The sequence below is a fragment of the Anomaloglossus baeobatrachus genome, chromosome 4 (assembly GCF_048569485.1).
Source record: "Anomaloglossus baeobatrachus isolate aAnoBae1 chromosome 4, aAnoBae1.hap1, whole genome shotgun sequence".
Taxonomy (NCBI): domain Eukaryota; kingdom Metazoa; phylum Chordata; class Amphibia; order Anura; family Aromobatidae; genus Anomaloglossus; species Anomaloglossus baeobatrachus.
The window spans coordinates 192,453,910-192,479,134 of NC_134356.1; the positions used below are offsets into that span (position 1 = coordinate 192,453,910).

Sequence of the window (25,225 nt, forward strand, 5' to 3'; positions counted from 1 at the left end):
GAATCCTGGCTTTTCAAATTAATGATGAAAATTAATGATATACAATTTTTACTCCGGCAGGAACTGTGTGCCTCATCTGTTTCATTAACAAATGTGTGCTCCTTAATGAATCAGGATCACCTTCTCCAACATGCCCTTTTCAAAAGATTGGTAAGAACTGATCAAAAACGTTTCCTATCAGGTATGTTTTATGGCTTTTTGCACCTGATGAAGGCTATATAATAAAAGAAACGCGTTGTAATTTAGTAATAAATATAAATCTACGTTGCTCTGCTGTCCTGGAAATCCTTGTGCGAGCGCCACATTGGGGTTCTTTTTGTATCCTGTATCTACCATTACAAGACCGGTAAGAAAATTGTCAGTCTTGATCATTCTGGGCCCATTGGTAGATTTTTGCCACTGTTTAACCAGCCACATCCACTTCTATTATTGTAATGAAGAGATTAATGTAATGAACATTTCTAATTATTTTTCAGGGGGTTAAATAATAGTTTACATAGTTCTGGGCTGTTCTCTAAACGAAGAGAACTATTCTCATCTGGGTCAGTTTATGAATGTTAAGCTATTAACTACAGTACTTCTCATTACAGAAAGTTCAGGAGATGACACCAAAAGAATGTATCGTATAGGAATGGGTAAGGTGTTAAGCTTTGTGCCGTAGAAATAATAAAAGTTAGATACATCATGGAACGTGTGTCTAAAGTAGCTTTTCTTAGGAAAAGATAGTTTTAAACCTTTTATATATTTTATAGCAACATATAGCATAGCAGCAAAGTGTTTCCACATTTCTAATGGGAAATGTCATGGTTTGCTCAGACAGGCCGAGATATGCTCCTAAGCACGGCAGCGTTTTCCCACATCTGCCGGTAATTATCACCTACAGAATGTATGTGAAAATGTTTGATCTCTGCAAGAGTTATGTCATTTCTGTTTACAAAGATCAGGGCTAAATTCAGCTTCTGTAAAACCAGAGATACAAGGATTAAATCTTTCCATTTTTTCCAGCATATCATTGCAGTAAAGCTCGCTTCTCTTTGGCCGCTTAAAATTATCTCGAAAGCCAATCTCTTTTTTTAGTGAAATAACTCTTACAGTTCTTTAACGTTGTTTTCTCATATTATTATTTAATTAAGAAATAACATTGCTTTAGACAACCGTTTCTATCGGTGGTCGGATAATTTAATGCAGGATGCCTGGACTTATAGAAATAACAATTGCAAAACAACTTATGGTGGCCTATCCCTAAAATACCAGTTTTTATCTACAATTTATCATTTCTTTAGAATTTCAGTTACTTTGCAAATGCTTTTTGGGGTTCTCCTCATTGTAACATGATCTAATATCTAAACTTCTTGAAATTCACAATTTCTCCCATTCCCAGTTCTCTGGTAAGAGAAAAGCAGTGAATTTGAATGGAGAAAACATCTTATTAAAGCTGAAAATTAGTATAAGGCTCTGTTCACACTTCCTTCAGGTTTCTGCAGCTCTGTTAGCTACACATGCCTGCTGATCCGGTCAGAATACCGCGGGCTCACCGCCAGAGCCTGCGGTAACCGGAGGGAGGTGACCAAGGATGTACTAGTACGTACTTGGTCATTAAGGAGTTAATAATATGTAAATGATGAAAAAATGGAAACTAAATTTTCAAAACATCTCAAATTATTCACTCAGAATGAATGCCCCACATAAAAATACACACAATGATATGCATTGGAACACTGTCAATAAGGTTATTATTGGTTGTCTAAGGAATGGGTGATGAATGGATGCACTGGTATGCCATAAATGGAGAGGTAGTCAGACAAGCTGGGATCATAAACCAGGAGTAAACGACAGTACACGGGGGGGGGGGGGCAGACAGAAACGAGATTGAGGTACAAGCCAAAGGTCAGGGTTCCAGGGAGTAATATATATAAGATCAGGGCCGGCTCCAGGTTTTTTTTTAAAGACAAACTCACAAAAATACATATAAATAGACAAATCTATACAGTCATAAACACTGACATACATAGATACACATCATACATGCATAAAGAAAGACACACACAGCTCTACTGCATACATACAGACACACAGCTCTGCTGCATACAGACACACACAGCTCTGCTGGATACATATAGACAGACACAAACAGCTCTGCTGCATGCATGCATGCATCCATACACACACTGCTCTGCTGCATGCATACAGACACACACAGCTCTGTTGTATATATACAGACACACACAGCTCTGCTGCATACATACAGACACACACAGCTCTGCTGCATACATACAGACAAACACACACAGCTCTGCTGCATGCATACAGACACACACAGCTCTAGTGCATGCATACAGAAACACACAGCTCTGCTGCATACATGCATACACACAGCTCTGCTGCATGCATACATACAGCTCTGCTGCATGCATACATACATACACACAGCTCTGCTGCATGCATAAATACATACACACAGCTCTGCTGCATGCATACATACATACACACACAGATCTGCTGCATACATACATACATACACACACACAGCTCTGCTGCATACATAAAGACACATACTGCTCTGCTGTATACATACAGACAGACCCATACTGCTCTGCTGGATACACATACATACATACATACAGACACAAACACTGCTCTGCTGCATACATACAGACACATACTGCTCTGCTGCATACATACAGACACACACACAGCTCTGCTGCATACATACAGACACACAGCTCTGCTGCATACAGACACACACAGCTCTTCTGGATACATATAGACAGACACAAACAGCTCTGCTGCATGCATGCATGCATCCATATACACACAGCTCTGCTTCATACATACAGACACTTATAGCTCTGCTGTATACAAACTGCTCTGCTGGATACACATACATACATACAGACACAAACACTGCTCTGCTGCATACATACAGACATACACTGCTCTGCTGCATGCATACATACACACACAGCTCTGCTGCATGCATACAGACACACACAGCTCTGCTGCATGCATACATACACACACAGCTCTGCTGCATGCATACATACATACATACACACAGCTCTGCTGCATGCATACATACATGAATATAAGTCACTAACAGGGACCTACTGTATAGATACAAGGAATACCACCTTCCAAACTATAAATTGCACGACACAGTGGCTTTATTCCAAAACATGAAATTTTTTTTATTATTATCAAAAATAACATACATGATAAAAATAAGCAAGGTATGCACAACTGAGGTGGATACCACCAAGGGACACAATTGTAAAGTTGATAATAGTAAATACAACACAGCTGCATAGACCTAGCATGCTAGATTAGTTGTCCAATATGCCCCTGAATTCAGGGAAGTAACCCATAAGTAATAAATTGGTAATCAGCCTGAAGCCTACAGCAATATCTCTCAAAGCCTTCTATTACAAAGAATTAAGCATAAGGCAATACAATTCTATTACAGAAAATTAAGCATAAGGCAATACAAGTGCTGCAGCATTACCGACCGGTATACAGAGTAATAAGTAGTAGGTGCAACAAAGTGCAGTACGACACACAGGGCTAATCCGCCACCATGCCTCCGAATACCGGAGAGTAACTCAATATCAGTCACTTGGTTACCTAATTAGTGATTTCAAGGTCTCTTAACGTCCGGTTACCGTCAATGATAAACATATGGCAGTACAATCATGCAACATTACTAACCAATATAAGGTGCCTGTGATAGCGCCACCTCTCCCGTTCCTGAACGGGAACGGGAGAGGTGGCGCTATCACGGGCACCTTATATTGGTTAGTAATGTTGCATGATTGTACTGCCATATGTTTATCATTGACGGTAACCGGACGTTAAGAGACCTTGAAATCACTAATTAGGTAACCGAGTGACTGATATTGAGTTACTCTCCGGTATTCGGAGGCATAGTGGCGGATTAGCCCTGTGTGTCGTACTGCACTTTGTTGCACCTACTACTTATTACTCTGTATACCGGTCGGTAATGCTGCAGCACTTGTATTGCCTTATGCATAATTTTCTGTAATAGAATTGTATTGCCTTATGCTTTATTCTTTGTAATAGAAGGCTTTGAGAGATATTGCTGTAGGCTTCAGGCTGATTACCAATTTATTACTTATGGGTTACTTCCCTGAATTCAGGGGCATGTTGGACAACTAATCTAGCATGCTAGGTCTATGCAGCTGTGTTGTATTTACTATTATCAACTTTACAATTGTGTCCCTTGGTGGTATCCACCTCAGTTGTGCATACCTTGCTTATTTTTATCATGTGTGTTATTTTTGATAATAATAAAATTTTTTTCATGTTTTGGAATAAAGCCACTGTGTCATGCAATTTATATGCATACATACATACATACACACACAGCTCTGCTGCATACATACAGACACATACTGCTCTTCTGTATACATACAGACAGACACATATTGCTCTGCTGGATACACATACATACATACGCACACAGCTCTGCTGCATACATACAGACCCATACTGCCCTGCTGTTTACATACAGACAGATACATGCTGCTCTGCTGGATATACATACATACACACACACTGCTCTGCTGCATACATACAGACATACAGAGAGACACACACACTGCTCTATACATAAAGACAGACAGACACACACACACGTGGCTCTTGGGGGCCCACACACGAGGCTCTTGGGGGCCCACACACGTGGCTCTTGGGGGCCCACACATGCGGCTCTTGGGGGCCCACACATGCGGCTATGCGGGGCCCACACACGTGGCTCAGCGGGGCCCACACACGTGGTTCTGTGCGGTCCACACACGCAGCTCTGCGGGGCCCACACACGCGGCTTTGGGGGGAGGGGTGTAGCACATACCGCTCGGTCACAGAGATGGGGCCCACACAGCGACGGGGAGAAGCGCTGTGCTGTTGGTAGCTGGATGACACTGCACCTCCTTCATCTGTGGGACTGAGCAGGACGCCAGGTGGTGGCTCTGCCCACAGATGAAGTTTATCCAGGAGGACACAGCGAACGCTGTGGTCTGCGCGCCTTAAAGGGACGGCAGCCACAGTTTCCTGACAAGGACTGCGGTCCCCGGAACTCGGCCCGGGGGCAGCAGAACTGAAGGCGAGTGGGCCCCCCGACTCTCCAGGGCCCCGGCATTTGCCCAGGTATGCCGGGTGCTGACACCAGCCCTGTATAAGATACAGGGAGCAGACGAGGACGCGATCATGAGGAAGTAGGAGGTCAGAAGCCGGGAAGTCACAACAAGAACAGGGGAGGACAGACAGAGACAGGTAATCAGCAGTCCAGAGTCGAGACACCAAGATCTGAACATTGAGCACCACAGGAGCCAACAGCACAACTGAAAACAGGAAGTACGACTGGAGGTGTTCTGAGCTAACACACTCCCTAAATCATCAGGAACAAGAAGGATCTGCGAGATCACCTCCTAGAACAAGCATGGAATCCAATGCTGTGAAAACCAGTAGAGCATTCATCTTGCAAAATGATCTGCACCATAGGCAACATATACAGTACCAGCTCTTCAGGAGAGCATGGCAGAACAATACAGAATGATCTGCATATCGGAATTACGACAGTATGTTTTGTCAAGCCAAATGGAGTTTGGCATGCAAATCATCAAAATCTCATGCTGGCAACTCCATTTGCAATTTTCAACCAATGACATCCCAGATGTGCTTGATGGGAGACAAGTCTGGAGACGCTGCAGTACATGGTAGCACATATTCGCTTTCCACTCTGCTCACAGTAGTATGAGCAACATGCCGCCAGAACATTACTTAGATAAGTATTAATAACCTCCCTTATAGGATGCCAAGCCATGGAAGTATTTCTACACTTGATACTCATATATAATAGGGAATAAATCAAGATGTTTTAAAGATTTTGTTTCCATTTTTCATCATGAATATCATTAATATGTCTAGCAATCTTGTGATTTCCATAATTCTATGAAATTTCCTTTTTGGTGCTGCAATTTCAATGTTGAGGAGCGCGTAAAACAAACAAATCCTGACAGATCCATTAAAATTAAATGTGAGATGTTACTTTCCTTTGCTGAATGGTTCTGTCATATCTGTCATGACTCTTTTAGAGGAAAGCTGTCATCATTTCCATATTTAAATAATGCCATATTGCCACTTGAAAATTACCGTAGCAGTTTTAATGTAAGCTGGAAAAAGAGCATTCCACACTAGATCCTGTAGGTCACTTCAAGTTGTCTGAGCTTGTTCGCAGCACTCAGCTCTAAACAACCATTACTGTAGTCAGTGTTCAGACTGATGAGCTCAATGGCAAACTTAGTGTGTGAATATCTTGACCCAGACGTTAATCAATGAACGGTTGTTAATTAATTAATTAATTAATTGAGGGCATAATTACAGCTGATGCCACATTGCCCAAATGACTTGAACGATGTAGCACTCAGCAGTGATTAAAGTTGATGTTCTGTTTTTCAGAAAATATGCTAATTTCCAAAAAGGCAAAAAAATAATAATATACACTACACAATCATGGCATGAGATAAATAGAGAAATCTTTGGTGACAGATTCTCTTTAAAAACAAAAGCCATGTGTCACATTCATGCCAGTGCTTGTTGTCCCCTCTATTCCCACTTTGGTCAAAGGGAAGTACTGCACATTTATTTGTACTGAATACAAAAAAACTACATAAAAACAAAAAAGTGAGCCGGAGTATGAGATGGTATGCATGGAGCTTGTGAGCTCATGATAACACTGGCCAAGTCGAGTCGAACGGTTCGCCAATTTCATGTTCGTGTGATTTTGGGGGGTGTTCGAGTCGTTCGACGAACTAAAATGATTTGCTTAAAGCCCGGCAGTTCGAGTTACGTTCGAGAACGGCTCGATCACCAACAGCGTGGCTTTTCACAGTAAGTATGTGCGCACGTTGCGTACCTGCATGCATCCTGCTTCCCCAGCACAATCCCTCTCTCTTTCCTACTCACCGATCACGGGCGCCTCGCTGTACGGTTGTCACAAATCTCCAGTGGATTTTCCTCTTTTGAAAATAGCTGCCGCTTCATTATTCAATCAGGTATTCCGTGCCTTCCCCGCCCATCGGCGCCCATGATTGGTTGCAGTCAGACACGCCCCCACGATGAGTGACAGCTATCTCACTGCAACCAATCACAGCCACCAGCGGGCGGGTCTATATCATGCAGTAAAATAAATAAAAAAAAAAAAAAAAATGCGGTACCCCCCAATTTTGATACCAGCCAGGGTAAAGCCACATGGCTGGAGGCTGGTATTGTCAGGATGGGGAGCGCCACATTATGGGGAGCCCACCACCCTAACCATATCAGCCAGCAGCCGCCCGGAATTGCCGTATCCATTAGATGCGGCAGTCCCGAGACTCTACCCAGCTCATCCCAAATTGCCCTTGTGCGGTGGCAATCGAGGTAATAATGGGGTTAATCATGACAAGCGTCTCCCCGAGATACCTTCCATGATTAACCTGTAAGTAAAAGTAAAGAAACACACAAAGCAAAAAATCCTTTATTTGGAATAAAAGACAAAAAAAACCCTCATTTACCTCTTTATTAATCCCCAAACAACAATCCAGGTCCGAAGTAGTCCACATGACACTGTCAGCTCTGCTACATGAAGATGACAGGAAGCCCCGTAGAACACGAGCGCTTTGTGTCCTCTCCACACAGCACCTGAAGTCAGCTGCGCTGTCACCAGAGACGTCACTCTGCAATGTAGACGTCAAGATAACCAAATCTTCCTATGTTTCTCATTACAGCCAGTGGCTCAATGGTTAGAGCTACTGCCTAGGGAACATTAGTTCACGAGTTCAAGTCCCGGCCGCCCCGATAAACAATTTAATTTATTTTAAATTATAATTATTATTTATTTATAATTATAATATAATTTAATTTAATTTACTTATGCACTGAGGGGAGGGGCCGGACATCAGGTGTGAGCCGCGGGCCACACCTCTAAAATTGGAGCAGTTCACGGAATGAGGCTGCATTGCTCTCTCCTCTCTCTCTCCTCTCTCTCTTCTTTCTCTCTTCTCTCTCTTTCTCTCTCTTGTTCTCTCTCTCTTGTTCTCTCTCTCTCCTTCTCTCTTTCTCTCTCTTTCACTCTCTTTCTCTCTCTTTCTCTCTCTTTTTCACTCTCTCTTTCTCTCTCTCTTCTCTCTCTCCTTTCTCTCTTCTCTCTCTCTCCTCCCTCCTCTCTCTCTTCTCTCTCTCTTCTCTCTCTTTCTCTCTCTTGTTTTCTATCTCTTGTTCTCTCTCTCTTGTTCTTTCTCTCTTTCTCTTTCTCTCTCTTGCTCTCTCTTTCTCTCTCTCTTCTCTCTCTTTCTCTCTCTTGTTCTCTCTCTCTTGTTCTCTCTCTCTCTGGTTCTCGCTCTCTCTTTCCCTCTTTCTTTCTCTCTCTTTCTTTTTTTCTCTCTTTCTCTCTCCTCTCTCTCCTCTCTCTCTTCTCTCTCTTCTCTCCTCTCTCTCTTCTCTCTCTTCTCTCTCTTTCTCTCTCTTCTCTCTCTTTCTCTCTCTTGTTCTCTCTCTTGTTCTCTCTCTCTTGTTCTCTCTCTCTCTTTCTCTCTTTCTCTCTTTCTCTCCTCTCTCTTCTCTCTCTCTTCTCCCCTCTCTCTCTTCTCTCTCTCTTCTCTCTCTCTCTTTCTCTCTCTTGTTCTCTCTCACTTGTTCTCTCTCTCTTTTTCTCTATCTCTTGTTCTCTCTCTCTCTTGCTCTCTCTCTTTCTCTCTCTCTTTCTCTCTCTTTCGCTCTCTTTCTCTCTCTTTCTTCCTCTTGTTCTCTCTCTTGTTGTCTCTCTCTTGTTCTCTTTCTCTCTCTTTTCTCTCTCTTTCTCTCTCTCTCTCCTCTCTCTCTCCTCTCTCTCTTCTCTCTCTCTTCTCTAGTCTCTCTCTTCTCTCTCTTCTCTCTCTTTTTCTCTCTCTTGTTCTCTCTCTCTTGTTCTCTCTCTTTCTCTCTCCCTCTCTCTTCTTTCTCTCTCTCCCTCTCTCTTCTTTCTCTCTCTCCCTCTCTCTTCTCTCTCCTCTCTCTCTTCTCTCCTCTTCTCTCCTCTTCTCTCTTCTCTCCTCTTCTCTCCTCTTTTCTCTCTCTTCTCTCTCTCTCTCCCTCTCTCTACTCTTTTATTTCTTTTCTCTCTCCCTCTCTCTCTTCTCTTTTCTCTCTCTTTTCTCTCTCTTTTCTCTCTCTCAGACCTGACGATGATCAGCTGATGCGGTCACCTGACGGAATCAGCTGACACTATTAGTCGAGCGGTGAGGCCGGCTTTTTACCGCCCGGCCGGCTAAACTATCAGCTGCTGCTGTCGGACAGGAGTCTGCACAGAAGTGTGTAGTTTTTTTGCTGTGATGCATCAGCTGATTGTATAAAAGCCGTTTATACAATCAGCTGCTGTGTCATGTGATTCAGGCCCTTGAACCTGACACATCATCTGAACACTTTGCCTTCCAGCAAACCGAGCAGATGATTTTGGATCCGTATTGGACGGCGCGGGACCCTTGACCCAGAATTACTGTGGAGGGGGGGGATTATATCAATAAAGATGGAGTCACTAATTGTGTTGTGTTTTATTTCTAATAAAAATATTTTTCTCTGTGTTGTGTTTTTTTTTATGTGTACTAGAAATTCATGGTGGCCATGTCTAATATTGGCAGGACATCATGAATTTCGGGCTTAGGGCCAGTTGATAATATACATATATATGCTGGAAGAGTTGGATACAGCACCAGTAGATGGCGCTTCTATAAAAGCGCCATTTTCTGGGGCAGCTGCGGACTGCAATTCACAGCAGGGGTGCCCAGAAAGCTTGGGCACCCTGAGCTGCGGATTTCAATCCCCAGCTGCCTAGTTGTAACTGGCTGGACACAAAAATTGGGCGAAGCACATGTCATTTTTCTTTTTAATTATTTCATGAAATTCATGAAATAATTAAAAAGAAAAAGGGCTTCTCTATATTTTTGGTTCCCAGCCGGGTATATATAGGCAGCTCGGGTTTGGGGGCAGCCCGTCGCTGCCTGCTGTACCTGGCTATCATACAAAAACTTGGCAAAGCCCAAGTAATTTTTTAGGGGGAGCAAAAAACTCCTGCATACAGTTCTAGATGGATAGTGAAACAGGTTTTTGCCCAGCTCACCTGTGCAATGGAAGCCAGTAGTCCTGGGTTGTGCACGGAGAAAGGTTTGGAGAGCCAGTCCATGTGCATAAGGGTAGTTGAAGGATTTCACCAGCACAAAACTCCAGGCATGTTGTACTTTAAAATAAAAACTTCTTTATTTTCTTATCATTAAAAAGTCCATGCTATAGTGGTAAGCCCATGTCAGAGAGGATGCGTTTCGAACATCCAGTTCTTATTCAGTCTCTAAACCATCTAGTCACAGAACTGTTTAAAAAGGGCTGATCCCAAACATGTGATCAAATGCAAGGAGAGAGCAGTGCAATACAAAACTATTAACCCATTAGGGTGAATCAATCCATATAGTGCCATGAACACTTATACATACATAGTATCAAAGCAAGATTAATATGCAAACATCAATTCATTTCTTTTATTTAAACCCTTGGGAAATCTTGTACCCATTAAAAACATCCATTTTATTTCCCTCTGAAAAAGGATATCTTTCAAATTTCCACCTCTCTTAGGTAGTTTAATTTTTTCAATAGCATTTACTTTCATGCCTTTCAAATCACCTGCATGTACGTCACGGAAATGTTGAGACACTCCTGATAATTTTCTTGTGGTAGCATTATTCACATCATAGATGTGTTCAGATATTCTTTTTCTGAGGGAACGACAAGTGCTGCCTATATATTGTAGCTGACAAATGGTGCAAGATATCAAGTAAACCACATGGTCTGAACTGCAGTTTATAAGTGACATTATTTTATAAGTTTTTTTATCAGTGAATGAAGAAAATTCTTTTACATTTAACCACATAATCCACAAGATCTATGGCTGCATTTGAATGAACCTGTGCTTGGTAACCAATTACTGGCATTTTTTTCTTCATTGTTGGAACCGCACCTGTTCATATGATCACTAGGTGATAGCATGGATCCCAATGTAATGTTCCTTTTTGAAACAAATTTAACTCCATTTTTTAAAATCTGATATAATGTATCGTCCGTAGTCAAGATGGGCAAATATTTTTTCACAATTTTGATTACATCATAATAGTTTTTACTGTATGTTGTTGAAAAAACAACTGAAAGATTTTTTTGGGGATTTTCTTTGATTTTGTTCATCTCCAAATACTGTGACCTACTCGCTTTATTTGCCTTGATTTTGGCTTTTTGAAGGTTTTTCATTTTATAGCCTCTTGCTAAAAACCTATTTTCAATAATGTTACATTCCACCTCAAAACCACTTTGGGTGTTGCAACATCTCCTGGCACGGACATATTCACCTGTAGGAATGTTATCTATGACATGCCTTGGATGGCAACTTCCCGCATGTAACAGTGAATTGCCTGATATAGGTTTTCTATAGAGGCTGCAATTGATTTCCCCATTATCACCCTTCCCATGAAATTGTATATCCAAAAAATTAATTATCCAAAAGTTCTAGATGGAGTATGCTGAGCCTTTTTGTTCTGCAGCTGCTGTCTGCTGTCTGTCTGTATGGAGGAGAGCAGACAGCAGCTACAGAACTACAAGGCTCAGCATCCTCCATCCAGGACTGTATGCTGGAGAGAGAGGCAGGGGGAGCAGTACTGCAAGGCTCAGCATACTTCATCCACTAGTGTATGCAGGAGAGCAGAGATCAGCTGCAGAACTACAAGGCTCAGCATGCTGCATCCAGGACTGTATGCTGGAGGGAGAGGAAGGGGGATCAGAACTACAAGGCTCAGCATGCTCCATTAACTAGTGTATGCAGGAGAGCAGACAGCAGCTGCAGAAAAACAAGGTTCAGCATACTCTATCCAGGACAGTATGCAGGAGATTTTTGCCCCCCAAAAAAATTACGTGGGCTTTGCCATATTTTTGTATGCTATCCAGGTACAGCAGGCAGGTACGGCTGCCCTCAACCCCCAACTGCCTATTTGTACCTGGCTGGGAACCAAAAATATAGGGAAGCCTTTTTTTTTTAATTATTTCATGAATTTCATGAAATAATTAAAAAAAAAATGACGTGGGCTTCACCCAATTTTTGTGTCCAGCCAGGTACAACTAGGCAGCTGGGAATTGGAATCCGCAGTACAGGTTGGCCCGAGCTTTCTGGGCCCCTCTGCTGTGAATTGCAGTTCACAGCCACCCCAGAAAAGGGCGCTTTCATAGAAGCGCCATCTTCTGGTGCTGTATCCAACTCCTCCAGCTGCCCTGAAGTCGGGTGGCTTGCTGGGTAATAATGGGTTAATACTAGCTTTGTTTTACTAGCTAGTATTAAGCCAGAGATTCTTAATGTCAGGCAAGTTTGACCCGGCCATTAAAAATCTCCAATAAAGGGTTAAAAAAACAGACACCACAGAGAGAAAAAATACTTTAATAGAAATAAATACACAGACACACTTAGAGACTCCATGTTTATTACTCCCTGTCAGCCCTCCACGAGCCTTGTCTTCTGTCTTCTTTCTCCTTCAACCCATGCAGCTCTGCTACATCAGACAGCACTGCATGGGAGGAAGACGCTGCTGCTCCGTGCAGTCTAATCCCTCAGTGAGTGAGCAGAGGCTGTGGGTTGTAAGCGGTGACGTCACCGCTGCTACCATTACTATAGCAATGGCAATCTCCGATCACGTGATTCCCATTGCCGCTATTTACCGGCTGTGCCAGTACTAGGCAATGCTCCCACCAGCCAGTTTCCTACTCCACACTGTTTAGGGGCAAATACCCCGAAACAGCTGTCTGTGGATGGATACCATGTTTGGCATAAGTGGTCTCCTTGACTGGAGACTTCCCTTCCCGTGGTTGTTCCTTCCCAGTGAAAAACCTGGCTAGTTTTCTTCCAGCGTTAAGAAACATGTGATAGTATCTCCGCAGGCTGTCTTGTTTTGAATATTTCCCAGGGGGCATTGCTCTAGAATCACTGCGTTGAGAAACACATAATGGTGTCTCCAAGGTGCTGGATGTTGATCTCCCTAAGGTCAACAATCCTTGCTTATGTAGTCTTCTACTAGGCAATGCTCCCGCTAGCCAGTTTCCTACTCCACACTGATGAGGGGCAAATACCCCGAAACAGCTGTCTGTGGATGGATACCATGTTTGGCATAGGTGGTCTCCTTGACTGGAGACTGCCCTTCCCGTGATTGTTCCTTCCCAGTGAAAGACCTGGCTAGTTTCCTGCCAGCGTTGAGAAACATGTAATGGTGTCTCCGCAGGCTTTCTTGTTTTGAATATTTCCCAGGGGGCATTGCTCTCAAATCACTGTGTTAAGAAACACGTGATGGTGTCTCAGCGGTGCTGGATGTTGATCTCCCTAAGGTCAGCAATCCTTGCTTATGTAGTCTTCTACTAGGCAATGCTCCCACTAACCAGTTTCCTACTCCCCACTGATGAGGGGCAAATACCCCGAAACAGCTGTCTGTGGATGGACACCATGTTTGGCATAGGTGGTGTCCTTGACTGGAGACTGCCCTTCCCGTGGTTGTTCCTTCCCGGTGAAAGACCTGGCTAGTTTCCTGCTAGCGTTGAGAAACATATGATGGGTCTCCGCAGGCTTTCTTGTTTTGAATATTTCCCAGGGGGTATTGCTCTAGAATCACTGCGTTGAGAAACACGTGATGGTGTCTCCGCGGTGCTGGATGTTGATCTCCCTAAGGTCAACCATCCTTGCTTATGTAGTCCCTGCATGTGGGCTGACTCTGTAAAGAGCGCCCACATGCAGGAACGGGGAAGCTGACCATGTGCCAGAGGATTTCGCCGGTACATGGAGATGCTGGAACGAGCACCGCGTACCGGAGAGATGCACTGACAGGGCCTAGCATGATGTCTAGCCATGTGACCAGTCTGTAGCCAATGAGATAATAGACACGTGACTGGTCACATGCTATTTTGACGACACAATAGGTCCTATCATCAGTGCTGGTTACCGGGAGGACGTAGCGATTATCGGAAGGAAAAGCGGCGGGAGACAGAGTGCAGGACGGGTCGCAGGGACCTGTAAGTGTTATGGCAATGTTTATTAACTGCATGTGTAAGTATAATGTGTTTTTATGTGTTTGTGTTTACCTGCCATTGTTTTCAATGGGGTTCGAATTGGTTCGTCGAACGTTCGTCGAACGTTTGACGAACTTGTCCTCCGTTCGATGAACCGAACCAAACTCGATCTCTAGGGGGTGGCTCATCTCTAGCCATAAGACAAAGAGAAACCAATGGAAAAATTGTGAAAACATACCCTGCTGTAACTAAATAAAAGCATAGTGCATATAAATATTGGGTACTTAGTAAACACAGTTTTTGATCAAAAAAAGCATAAAGCCATCCCACCAACGACAAGGTGTACCCAGTTGGGATAGTACCTACACTCTCTAATATTAAAACATTTTATTTAGTTACAGCAGGGTTTGTTTTCACAATTTTTCCCTTGCTTTCTCTTTGTCTTAAGTACTGCACCTTTGTCGTTGGCGATGGGGTGGCCGTGTAATTTAATTCCTGGGTCTGTAGGTGCTGCTCAATCAGGAAACTATGGTGTTAATTCCTGGTTCCTTTTGGAGCATAGTACAGGGCTGTCATCTATTAACCCCTGAGCCAATTACATTTCCTCTTCTGTGGTTAAGTATTGTGTTATCTACTCCTTCTCCTACTTGTTATATTCCTGTTGATTTGTTGTAGATAGAAGCTGGGAGAAGCGTGGAACGATGTGTGCTGCTGTAGATAAATAGAAGGTCCAGTCCATCAAGTGGATGAAAAGGTACTTTGTTTTGTGCATTTCAGAAGAGGTTAATGACTTATACTCACGAAGAGACCACCAGTTTCTTTCAAACAAGAACTCTACTCAATAGTTCATTCTTGGCAACAGCTTTACATTCCAGATAGTGGGCACCTATCTTCCAGCACATTACAGTTCTACAAGGCATATTCAGACACAGTCCTAGTTGCCCCAGAGTTGCTTCAGATCTTATTGGTCCTTTGAGTTTCAGCACAAATACAAAATGGGAAATAAAAAATCATACTAAGAATGTGAAATAAATATGTATATATGAAATATTGGTTTAGAATGATCTATTGACTATACCATACCCCTTATTGTTTTTAACATGATTGATGTATCATCAAGTTCTTAATATAGTTGTTCCATTAGTTAATAATAAGTTCTGTTATATAAAATAAGAATTTAAAAATATATCATGAGCATAGTAGCTTGCAATTAGCTTTAAAATTATCTTCTGTTTCAGTAAAAATGCAAATAAGCATGCCCTTAAACACATTTGCTAGAATAAAGGTTAACTCCAATACCACTATAGTACACAATGTGGGTTTAATTTATATATCTATTTTTTAACGTTCTTCATACCTTAGGAATGTTTTATAATAACCCGAAATGCAATGTATGTATTTTTAATTGTTATGTTGGAGGACAGATTTGCCAATTGCCTCTATTTTTTAGAATAATAAATTCCTTTAAAGGAGAAGTTATCACCCACTTTGGATTTATTGAAAGCGCCAACCATGGTCTACTATTCTGTTGCCTCAATCACATGCCAATTAGGATAAACCCTTTAGCTTGACAGATACTAAAGTCCTGTGCTCTGAATCCTCGGTGTCTCATTTCAATGGTTTTCATACTTAGTCAACTCTCAATGTTTGTGCTCTCCTCTCAAGTTTATTTTCTTCCCGTTACTGAAACAATCCACCCACTGTATGCAACCTTCATGACCATTCAGACTCCTAAAAGACACCAATGCACACTACATAAAACATTAAAAAACAGTTTCTGCTAATGTCTCCTGGACAATAGCTGGTGTCCTGTATTCTACTGGATCAGCAAAGCCCTGATCCGACATATTGGGACCTCAGAAAAGAGAGTCCAAATTGTTTACAAACAGAAGCCTTTGGGCCAATGTCGCGGGCGGAGGAGGGGTCGCTGCGCTCACCCACTGCTCGGGTCCGGCTGCTGCTGCTGCTCGGTGGTGGCTTGAGCGGTGGGCCGGATCCCGGGGACTCGAGCGGCATTCCTCGCCCGTGAGTGAAAGGGAGTGGTTTGGGTTTAGGGATATTGTCCGTGACGCCACCCACGGTTGTGGTGAGATTGGTGACACCACCACTGCTCTGGACAGGGATCCCGGGAGCGATGACGGGGAGCAGCTTGGATGTTGGTTCTCCCCTTCGTGGGTAGGGGGTTGGTTGTCCCGGGGTCTGGTGAGGGAGGTAGGGATGTATGGCAGGCGGGTTACGGGGCCTGGTGAGGTGCAGGGTCGCGGGGGCAGCGCTGTGCCTCACGGCATGGTGGTACTCACTCAGCTAATGATGAATGCAAAGTCTCCGGTAAAACAAACGGCTGGATGGACGGGTCCCACAGACGGCTGCGGTGTTTCTCCTCCCGGCAGGTTGATGGTGACTGCCTTTCCCTGCACCTGTGTTGTGTTATGGTTCCAATGGCTTCCCACCGGTAACCCGCTCCCCAGCTTGGATGGGTGCTGAAGGAGCCCCTTTTGCCCGCAAGCTCTGGCCCTGGGAACTGTAGCCTTGGCGGTGACTGTTTTTCCCTCTACGGTTTGAGCGGTCGCCTTCAATCGGGTCTTGACTGCTGGGAAACCCTGGAGGTTCCCTTCGCTAACGGATTTGACAAATTTAACGGCGACTCCTAGCCTTGTCGGGGTCCGTAAGCCCTGCCGGATGGTGCTGGCTTCTCTTTACTCTCCGATCCGGTACCGCCGGGCCACCGCCCGTCCACGGTCCATACGGTTAGCTCCAATTAGCCTCTCCTGCAGACGGTCACCACCGTCTGCCAACCTTGCTGTTCCGTCCGGGCCACACACCCGGACCGCCTTCTGACTGCCCCACTACCACTTTACTTCCTCTCACTTCCACTTCAAACTCTATCTGATCTGCCTCCTTTTCCCACCTCCAGGACTGTGAACTCCTCGGTGGGCGGGACCAACCGCCTGGCCCACCCCCTGGTGTGGACATCAGCCCCTGGAGGAAGGCAACAAGGATTTTGTGTTTGGCTTCGGTGTGCCTAACCGGGGTGTGGGGTGTGTTGGTGTAGTTCTGTGATGACCTGGCTTGTCCAGGGCGCCACACCAATATAATAGCAGCCCCAACAGTCCATGGGCACAGTCCATCCCCCTTCACCTCAGTTGTGACTTCAGGGCATCCTTAACCAAACAGTAGTCATATGCAAGGATGCAGTGCATGAGAGACAAGGTCCAGGGTTTAAGTGCACAGAGTCCATAAAGCGATTTGGGGACAAAGTCCATTATGGGGCAAAGTTAATGGAAGACTTGGGGTGGAGTCCATGGCTATTTGAGCAAAGTCCAAGGTGCAGGGTATAGGGCCCACTAGTGGCTGAAATTTCCACAATCCAGAAGGGTACTATCACAATGTGCACAATAAAAACTATAAACTAGGGGAAGGGGCAAACAACTTTGGCAGATTGCGGTCAACAAGACAGAGTACTGGATCCAAGATACCTTAGGAACGTAGAACCTGTCCACGTTGCGGATGCAACCAGCACAACAAGGGCCTCCAGGTATCTGACTCCATTTGGTAGCAGGTCAGCACCCAGGAGTTATGACACCAAGATCTCCTTAGCTTCTGCACTCCTCACATACACGGTTGAATAAGCACTCTGGGTCACATATATAACAGCCGGGTTCATCAGTGAACCTTCGTTGACATGGATTTTGTGTTCGGTCTTTTTCTCAATCACAAAGCCGAAGCCTGCCTGTGATCAAAGTACATGACTGCACCCTGGATCATCTGCCACTTAATCTCTTTTCCACAAGGATGATCTAGCTGGGACAGCACCCATGCTTCTCTCTCTTTCTTGCCCCCAGTGATGCCCGCAATCCATTCTGCCTCGGAGGCGGTGGCAAGGGTTGTAAGGTCTGAAAAGGGTGTGGAATCTGCAGTAGGATTGATTGAGAAGTCACTGTATCCTGACCCAGAGTGCCTTAAGCTGATTGGTCTGTCTGTGAGATGGAGGCAAAGCAGGAATGTAGGCATACACTTGTGTCTTGGGCTCGAGGAACCAGACAACCTTTTCTGCCAAGCTGCCTGGTCTTGCCTCTTCTTCCATTAAGGCCATGAGCCCCCACAAATCATTATGCCCTGGTCATCCCCAATTAGGTATACCAGAGGTTCAGTCTCTCATTTCAGTGCTGTTTATACTCCATGTCTCAGTCAACTCTCAAGGTTCATGCTCTCTCGTCTCCAGTCTCCTCTCTTTCTGTTACTGCCACAAGCCAGTATGCGACCTCCAAGCTGTTTACATCCGTAAACATCACTTACTATATCTTCACTCTCTAAACTCAGTTGACTCTTCAGGGATGAACCATCTTTTACCCTGTCAACTACCCCCTCCAATTGTGGCTTGTCCCAACTTTTAACTGTTGCTTAGCCTATGGTCCGGAGACCTCCCATGTAAGTGCTATTCCAAACTTCACACAAGTTACAGGATACATTATAGAAGAACACATTACAATACATCACAATTTAGAACATAATATATACAAAAAAAATCACAACATTATTTACATTACACATGGAAACAGTACTCCTCTTACTGCACCACATAGTAATGTATACCATTGTGCCCCTTACATGCCCCTCCTTTTGTCCTATAGAGATGGTAAAAATGAAACCTAGAAGATATTAGAGCCCTCCTCTGTAAGTTAGAGAATAACTATCTAGATTTTGCCTTTAGAAAGTATAATGCCTCATATGTGCCCCTTTGACAGAATACCCTGACTGCCTCTATAATGTAATTATGCCTCATAAGTGAACACTTAAAATTGTATATTTTCAGCTGAGTACACTTAAGAAGTAATAAAGTTACGCATCTGTAATCGTGACCTCATTGAGCCGTCTATAGTCCATCACAGAAGCGACAGATATCAGACATACTCGGAACATCAATCACAAGAAAAGCGCTTGACCAAAAGGCACTCACTCCAGAATTAGATTATAATACAATTTTTATTTGTGTATCAAAAAGTTTAAAAACACACATACAAAATACAACACAGTGCAGACATATTAAAAAACACTCCAGTGGACCCACTGCCCCTGATGAAGCTAACATAGCGACACGCGTTGGGCCAGGTTCTCCACCTCTATTTTCAGATAAGGAATCACCATGATAGGGATTTTCTGCCTATGAGGCATTGCAGTTGCTGTTCTGACTATTTGGTCACAATGCTGCTTAAAAGATAGAATGTCTGTCTCAATGTATACCTATTTATAAGATGGTTATTAGTGATGAGCGAGTACTAAAAAGCTCGGGTGCTCGAAGCTCGGGCCGAGCCTCCCAAGATACTCGTGTACTCGGCCCGAGCACCGAGCCCAATGTTATCCTATGGGAGACCCGAGTATTTTTGTGAAATGACCACCGGCAGCATGTAGAAACCCTAAAAATGGCACAAAAGTCTCCAAAGAGTGCTCAAATGACATGGCAACAGCATGGGGAAGACCCCTTGAAGCATTTATCACTCAAAAGTCACAGCTGTGAACAATTTTGTCCGCGTTTTATGCCATTTTTACGGACTCACCAGAAAACCAGAAAACCTTCCAAAATGACACCAAAATGATTTTTCATGGCGGAAATGTTAAGGGCACATACCCAATAGTGAGATAGAGCTAATGTATGTTGAGATCAATACATGAAAGATTTTACGTAAAACATTGTGTGGCACTCCGATGTCCCTGAGAAGAGACGTACATAAAGGCCTCTGAGTCTAATGTGCCCATTTTGAGGAACTGAGTCTTTGTAGTATTTTCCTTTGCCAGGGCAGTCCAAAATTGTGAGGTTCACCAATGCCCCTGCATACAGACGTGCATGATGGCCTGTAAACCTGAAGTGCCCATTGGAAGGAAGTGGGTCTATTGTAGTATAGTCCTTAGGCAGGGCAGCCAAAAATTGGGAGGCTCCACGTTGTCCCTGGATAGAGACGTGCATGAGGGCCTCAAAACATTAAGTGTCCATTGTCAGGAAGTGGGTGTATTATAGTATAGCCCTTAGGCAGGGCAGCCAAAAATTGGGAGGCTCCACGTTGTCCCTGGATAGAGACGTGCATGAGGGCCTGTAAACCTGAAGTGCCCATTGGAAGGAAGTGGGTCTTTTGTAGTATAGCCCTTTGGCAGGGCAACCAAAAATTGGGAGGCTCCACGTTGTCCCTGGATAGAGACGTGCATGAGGGCCTCAAAACATTAAGTGTCAATTGTCAGGAAGTGGGTGTATTATAGTATAGCCCTTAGGCAGGGCAGCCAAAAATTGGGAGGCTCCACGTTGTCCCTGGATAGAGATTTGCATGAGGGCCTCAAAACATTAAGTGTCCATTGTCAGGAAGTGGGTGTATTATAGTATAGCCCTTAGGCAGGGCAGCCAAAAATTGGGAGGCTCCACGTTGTCCCTGGATAGAGACGTGCATGAGGGCCTCAAAACATTAAGTGTCCATTGTCAGGAAGTGGGTGTATTATAGTATAGCCCTTAGGCAGGGCAGCCAAAAATTGGGAGGCTCCACGTTGTCCCTGGATAGAGACGTGCATGAGGGCCTGTAAACCTGAAGTGCCCATTGGAAGGAAGTGGGTCTTTTGTAGTATAGCCCTTTGGCAGGGCAGCCAAAAATTGGGAGGCTCCACGTTGTCCCTGGATAGAGACGTGCATGAGGGCCTCAAAACATTAAGTGTCCATTGTCAGGAAGTGGGTGTATTATAGTATAGCCCTTAGGCAGGGCAGCCAAAAATTGGGAGGCTCCACGTTGTCCCTGGATAGAGACGTGCATGAGGGCCTGTAAACCTGAAGTGCCCATTGGAAGGAAGTGGGTCTTTTGTAGTATAGCCCTTTGGCAGGGCAGCCAAAAATTGGGAGGATCCACGTTGTCCCTGGATAGAGACGTGCATGAGGGCCTCAAAACATTAAGTGTCCATTGTCAGGAAGTGGGTCTTTTGTAGTATAGCCCTTTGGCAGGGCAGCCAAAAATTGGGAGGCTCCACGTTGTCCCTGGATAGAGACGTGCATGAGGGCCTCAAAACATTTAGTGTCCATTGTCAGGAAGTGGGTCTTATGTAGTATAGCCCTTTGGCAGGGCAGCCAAAAATTGGGAGGCTCCACGTTGTCCCTGGATAGAGACGTGCATGAGGGCCTCAAAACATTAAGTGTCCATTGTCAGGAAGTGGGTGTATTATAGTATAGCCCTTAGGCAGGGCAGCCAAAAATTGGGAGGCTCCACGTTGTCCCTGGATAGAGATTTGCATGAGGGCCTCAAAACATTAAGTGTCCATTGTCAGGAAGTGGGTGTATTATAGTATAGCCCTTAGGCAGGGCAGCCAAAAATTGGGAGGCTCCACGTTGTCCCTGGATAGAGACGTGCATGAGGGCCTCAAAACATTAAGTGTCCATTGTCAGGAAGTGGGTGTATTATAGTATAGCCCTTAGGCAGGGCAGCCAAAAATTGGGAGGCTCCACGTTGTCCCTGGATAGAGACGTGCATGAGGGCCTCAAAACATTAAGTGTCCATTGTCTGGAAGTGGGTGTATTATAGTATAGCCCTTAGGCAGGGCAGCCAAAAATTGGGAGGCTCCACGTTGTCCCTGGATAGAGACGTGCATGAGGGCCTCAAAACATTAAGTGTCCATTGTCAGGAAGTGGGTGTATTATAGTATAGCCCTTAGGCAGGGCAGCCAAAAATTGGGAGGCTCCACGTTGTCCCTGGATAGAGACGTGCATGAGGGCCTGTAAACCTGAAGTGCCCATTGGAAGGAAGTGGGTCTTTTGTAGTATAGCCCTTTGGCAGGGCAGCCAAAAATTGGGAGGCTCCACGTTGTCCCTGGATAGAGACGTGCATGAGGGCCTCAAAACATTAAGTGTCCATTGTCAGGAAGTGGGTGTATTATAGTATAGCCCTTAGGCAGGGCAGCCAAAAATTGGGAGGCTCCACGTTGTCCCTGGATAGAGACGTGCATGAGGGCCTGTAAACCTGAAGTGCCCATTGGAAGGAAGTGGGTCTTTTGTAGTATAGCCCTTTGGCAGGGCAGCCAAAAATTGGGAGGATCCACGTTGTCCCTGGATAGAGACGTGCATGAGGGCCTCAAAACATTAAGTGTCCATTGTCAGGAAGTGGGTCTTTTGTAGTATAGCCCTTTGGCAGGGCAGCCAAAAATTGGGAGGCTCCACGTTGTCCCTGGATAGAGACGTGCATGAGGGCCTCAAAACATTAAGTGTCCATTGTCAGGAAGTGGGTCTTTTGTAGTATAGCCCTTTGGCAGGGCAGCCAAAAATTGGGAGGCTCCACGTTGTCCCTGGATAGAGACGTGCATGAGGGCCTCAAAACATTAAGTGTCCATTGTCAGGAAGTGGGTCTTTTGTAGTATAGCCCTTTGGCAGGGCAGCCAAAAATTGGGAGGCTCCACGTTGTCCCTGGATAGAGACGTGCATGAGGGCCTCAAAACATTAAGTGTCCATTGTCAGGAAGTGGGTCTTTTGTAGTATAGCCCTTTGGCAGGGCAGCAAAAAATTGGGAGGCTCCACGTTGTCCCTGGATAGAGACGTGCATGAGGGCCTCAAAACATTAAGTGTCCATTGTCAGGAAGTGGGTCTTTTGTAGTATAGCCCTTTGGCAGGGCAGCCAAAAATTGGGAGGCTCCACGTTGTCCCTGGATAGAGACGTGCATGAGGGCCTCAAAACATTAAGTGTCCATTGTCAGGAAGTGGGTCTTTTGTAGTATAGCCCTTTGGCAGGGCAGCCAAAAATTGGGAGGCTCCACGTTGTCCCTGGATAGAGACGTGCATGAGGGCCTCAAAACATTAAGTGTCCATTGTCAGGAAGTGGGTCTTTTGTAGTATAGCCCTTTGGCAGGGCAGCCAAAAATTGGGAGGCTCCACATTGTCCCTGGATAGAGACGTGCATGAGGGCCTCAAAACATTAAGTGTCCATTGTCAGGAAGTGGGTGTATTATAGTATAGCCCTTTGGCAGGGCAGCCAAAAATTGGGAGGCTCCACGTTGTCCCTGCATAGAGACGTGCATGAGGGCCTCAAAACATTGTTCCCATTGCAAAGGAGCGGGTCTCCTGTCGTTGTAATGTCCATTCTGCAAAGAATGGGCGAAAAAATTTACCACTGGGGGTATACCTGAAACAAAGGCCTAACTCTTGTAACGGTCATCATGGTGGCGCATGAGGAGAAGGAGGAGCAGTCCAGCGATTATCCAAAGTCCAGAAGTGTGTACCCATGGGTGACTGGAGGTACATGGCAAATTCCCATTACAAACTTTAAATTCCACTCTCATTTGCTGGTGGTGTGGTGAAGTCTGGCCCAATCCAACCCTTGTTCATCTTGATCAGAGTCAGCCTGTCAGCATTTTCAGTTGACAGGCAGGTGCGTTTATCTGTAATGATTCCACCTGCGGCACTAAAAACACGCTCTGACAAAACGCTAGCGGCAGGGCAGGCCAGGACTTCCAAGGCGTAGAGAGCCAATTCATGCCACGTGTCCACCTTGGATACCCAATAATTGTAAGGCACAGAGGAATGTCGGAGTACAGTTGTTCGATCTGCAAGGTACTCCTTGAGCATCTGGGCAAACTTAGGATTTCTTGTGGCACTACCCCGCACCTCAGGGGCTGTGGTACGTGAGGGGCTGAGAAAACTGTCCCACATCTTAAAGACTGTTCCCCTACCTCTGGCGGATTGGACTTGTGCCTCTCTCGGCTGTACGCCTTGGTTGTCCACTGATTCCTGACCTATGCCGCTAGCGTTTTGTGAGGGGAATGGTTTGCCTACTTCCGTGACTATGGCCTTCCGGAACTGCTGCATTTTGGTTGACCTCTCCGCCTCGGGAATAAGAGACATAAAGTTCTCCTTGTAGCGTGGGTCTAACAGTGTTACCAACCAGTAATGATTGTCGGCCAAGATGTTCTTAACGCGAGGGTCACGAGACAGGCAGCTTACCATAAAGTCAGCCATGTGCGCCAGACTCTTAACAGCCAGGACTTCAGTAGCCTGACCAACACGTTGACTGAACATGCTGTCCTCCTCCTCCTCCTCCTCCTCCTCCTCATCTACCCTGTCCTCTGGCCAGCCACGCTGAACCGAGGATATGACTGGTGTGCATGTGATATCCTCAATTTGGCCGGAGATTTGCTCCATGTCTTCATCCTCCTCCTCGTCATAGTCCTCCACTGCACGTTGTGATGAGACGAGGCTGGGCTGTGTGTTATCACCCACACCCACTACTGTTTCTTGCTGCAACTCATCGCACTCCGCCTGCAATGCATCATGTTTGGTTTTGAGCAGAGACCGTTTTAGAAGGCAGAGTAGCGGTATGGTGACGCTAATAATGGCGTCATCACCACTCACCATCTTGGTGGAGTCCTCAAAGTTTTTGAGGATGGTACATAGGTCGGACATCCATCTCCACTCCTCAGGTGTTATGTGTGGAGTTTGACCCATTTCCCGACGGTTTAGGTGATGCAGGTACTCAACAACTGCCCTCTTCTGCTCACATATCCTGACCAACATGTGCAGAGTTGAATTCCAACGCGTGGGGACAACACACACCAGTCTGTGAGCCGGAAGATGCAAACTGCGCTGAAAGCCGGCAAGGCCGGCTGAAGCAGTAGGTGACTTTCGAAAATGTGCAGACAGGCGGCGAACTTTTACCAGCAGATCAGACAGCTCTGGGTATGACTTTAGAAACCGCTGAACCACGAGGTTGAGCACATGGGCCACGCATGGAACATGTGTCAGCTGGCCTCGCCTCAAAGCCGCCACCAGGTTCCGGCCATTGTCACACACGACCTTTCCTGGCTTTAGGTTCAGAGGTGTGAGCCAGTGATCTGCCTGCTGTTTCAGAGCTGTCCACAGCTCTTCTGCATTGTGGGGTTTGTCACCTATGCAGATTAGCTTCAGCACAGCCTGTTGCCGCTTCGCCGAGGCAGTGCTGCAGTGCTTCCAGCTTGGGACTGGTGTGGAGGGTACAGTGGATGAGGATGCGCAGGAGGAGGAGGAGGCTGAAGAGCATGACATTCCGGAGCTGTAGAGTGTGGGTGAAACACTGACTGAGGTAGGGCCTGCAAACCTTGGAGTGGGAAGGACGTGTTCCGTCCCTCGCTCAGA

General features: G+C 45.2%; 1 long non-coding RNA gene across 1 annotated transcript in view; it reads left to right on the plus strand.

Moving 5' to 3' along the window:
- Window positions 1–589: 589 nt before the first annotated feature.
- Window positions 590–25,225, plus strand: part of LOC142301353 (uncharacterized) — a 28,505-nt gene continuing 3,869 nt past the window's right edge. The window contains exons 1-2 of the long non-coding RNA XR_012752779.1: window positions 590–635; window positions 14,782–14,860. This is a non-coding gene — a long non-coding RNA (uncharacterized LOC142301353). The remainder of the gene's footprint in view (window positions 636–14,781; window positions 14,861–25,225) is intronic.